Genomic DNA, 3668 nt, shown 5'->3' on the forward strand with positions numbered 1-3668 from the left:
TTTAAGGCCTAAAAAGCATGTTTTCATATTTAAGTACAAATCAAGGGAGAATTGCAAAACCATGCTATTTCATTGAATAAATGTGGAAAAAGGTGATAAAATCTCCCAAATTAAGCACAAGATAAACCACAAAATTGGGGTTTATCAGTATAAAAGGCACAAGCTGCAGGCTTTAAATCAACGCCAGAAAATGGTAAGTATTTAGAATTTGTAAGATGGTTGCTTTACAAGTAAAACCTCACGGGTCTTATGTTATTGAGATTTGGTGATGAGTGATGACACCGGAAAATACGAGTGGTTTTAAGCCATTATTCTTAGATTTCCACTATTGCAAATTTCAGGAAATTTATTAGTGTCCAAGAGGTACAAAAATAAAGCATACTCAAAGTTGTTAGCTATTTTCATTTTTTTAGTAGTTAACATTCTCTAGGTGAAAGTTCTTTACTTGTAGCAAATAACAAATTAAAGTTGTTAATTAGCTCCTTTTTCAAAATCAAAATCATAAAATCTTGATGGATATAAGATTTATCATACTAAACTTTTTAAACATTATTGAAATTGACATTAAAAACAGGAAAATTATGCATAAATAAAAAGAAAAAAAACAATTCAAGCTGACAGTGGATGCACAAAAATTAGCAAGCAAATTAATAATGAACAAAGTTGAGTAACAATCAAATTAACAATGAAGAAAAGAAATTAACAATGAATAAAGCTGAGTAACAATGTTAGAACCTGGCAGAGCACGCACAAAGAGAAGAAGGAGGCAAGGGCAATCTAGCGAAGCTAGAGGGTGGAGGTCACCTCAGGTGCGGTGTTTGAGGCTAGCGGGGGTGCGGGTTTTGATACTGGTGGAGGCGCCCACATCCAGGAGGCAGAGCGGTTGTTCGCAAGTGAAAGCTGTTACCTGGAGTGCGAGTCACGATGGTGGAGGTGGTCTGAGGTGCGAGATTGGAGGATAGAGTGGTGGATGTATGAGAATAGAGGTTCGAAGATCTGAGAGAGTGGGGTTGTAGCATTGAGTACGAAGCACAAGCGGCAACCACAGACAAGAGGCAGAGCACGTAGAAGGAGGGAGAAGGAGATCAAGAACTAACCCTGAAATCAAAACGCGGTTATGAAATCCCCTGCAAGGTAACCTAGCGAGCTGTGATACGAGGGAGAAGGCACTCAAAATCTGAAATCCCCTGCAACTAAAAGGCGGTTTTGAACAAAGTTTTAATTTTTGGCGCAAAGTAAATAAGTGGCTTTGAAATAACTACATATAACAAATTTTAAAATTAAAATTGTATCTAATTTTCACTAACAAATTAAAAAAAGGATAAGATTACAACGAAAACATATTCAATAAGAAATGAAATATTGATATCTAAAAGATAGATATTTAAAAAAATTATATCTAATATTAATTTTAAAATATTTAAATTAAATTATGTTTTTAAATCTTTGTTATATATTAAGATTAAAAGATAATTATTTAGTAAAATCAACATTCGAAATTAAATATCTCTTTTATATTAATAGATAAGATGGATAAGATAAGATAACTGCCTCGAATTATATAAAGGGAATCTAGGGACCCCTCAGTTACGTTCCTCATTCCACACACATATACTTCATAAATCTATTCTGACTTGAGCATTGGAGTGTCCTTGCCAGGTACCCATCTCCATTGCTCCAGTCAGATAATCTAACAATTGTTTTGACTCACAAGTCCCCAATTCATCTCACAAACCGTATCAGAGACTTCTAATTAAGTAATTTTTTCTCTAATTTCTTTACAGTGTTTATATAATTCTTGTATGCGTGACACAATTATTTGATCAATAGATAAATTAAGATATGAAGCTACACTTACATATATATATAAAAAATCTTAATGTAGGGACTGCAGTGAATTCTTCTTTTGAGCTACTGTATCTATATTAGTGTGCTAAAGGGGTCTCTTGAAAAAAATTCTACATAGATAAAATCTTTTTTTAATAACTATCATTATGTGGTTTAATGTTCATTACTATAATTTTTCATTATTACAAATTTTATTATTAATTTAAGGTTAGTTCTTTATTTAATTTATCTTGTTTAGTTGGATTTATAATTTTTAAGATGAATTGTTATTTGTGCCTTTTTATGAAGAAAAGAATAAAGAGTCAGTTTGGATTGACTTTTGAAAAAAATATTTATTTTTTTCATATTTTTTAAAATGTTAAAAGGATGAAATACTTTTAATTTTAATAAAAAAATTGAAAAGAAAAAATTTCTAAGTGGCCAACATTTTTTTATTATTTTAATCTTATATATAAACTAATACTATTTACTATCTAATTTTCATATTTTCTATATTAAATAGAAATCTTAATTTCCTAACATTCCCCATTAAATTTATGTCAAATACAAATGTGTCTAAATAAAATTTTATCCCGATAATAAATTGATCAGTTTATGATAATTGAAATTCTATAAATATTAGGCCAACACATTGAATTATTGTTCCTTTCTATGTATTGTAGATAATATTTTTTTAATTGAAAAAAAACTTATTAATTATGCAGTTAAAATCAAGGATAAATTACTATAATAAACCAAATGGCTCCCAAAATTTCCCAAATCCTCTAAAACCAAAAAAATTATCTGAATGTCCCAAGTTACATTTTTATATAAATCAAATTGATTAAATTCGATTTATGCAAAATGGTACTAAATCGAATCCATTAGATTCGAATTTCATGCAAACACAAATTGTCTATAAATCGAAGCTATTTGCTTCGAATTCTATATAAGCACTAAATCGAAATAATGAGATTCAATTTTTATTTGTATGTGAATCGAAGCAATTCAGTTCGATTTAGACACGTGAACAGTAGTCCATGGTAAATTGAAGCCAATTATTTCGATTTAATGGTGTATGAAAATCGAAACTCATAAATTCTATTTACAAGCAACATCTTCCTAAATAATTTTTAATAAGCATAACTAATGATAATTATATTTAATAAATAATTTTTTAATTTTAAAATATTATAATAAATATAAATATATAACTTTTAAATAAATTTATATATTTATTAATATATAAAGTTATATTAAATTTTTTAATTTTAATAAGAATAAATTAATAAATTATTATTATTATTATTATTATCAATTTTTTATTTACTTTGTCAAAAAGGCTCAATAATTCATACATAATAATCTTATTATTAAGAGTACTTAAAAAAAATACTAAAATATATTATTTTATATGTTAATTTTAATTTAATAAATAAATATTAGTTTTAAAAAAGTCTCGTAATTAAATATTTTGTTAGCTTATTTTTTTAATGCATGGAATAAAATAATTTTTTTAATTTTTAAATTATTATTGATTAGAAGAGTATTGTATTTCAAATTTGAGTAAATATATTTTTTAATAAATTTATTTATATTATACCACAAGAAAATATTTTATTCCATTCAAAATAATTTAAAAAAATGACTGAAAAGATGTTAGTACTATAAAAGGCTCAGGTAAATATACCTTTTTGGACAAAGTAAATAAAATATTTAATTACGAGATTTTTTTAAAATTAATATTTATTTATTAAATTAAAAATAACATATTTTAGTACTTTTTTAAGTACTCTGAATAATAAGATTATTATGTATGAATTGTAGACTCTTTTTGGACA

The sequence above is a fragment of the Arachis ipaensis genome, chromosome B7 (genome assembly GCF_059453495.1).
Source record: "Arachis ipaensis isolate K30076 ecotype BB chromosome B7, ASM5945349v1, whole genome shotgun sequence".
Classification (NCBI taxonomy): domain Eukaryota; kingdom Viridiplantae; phylum Streptophyta; class Magnoliopsida; order Fabales; family Fabaceae; genus Arachis; species Arachis ipaensis.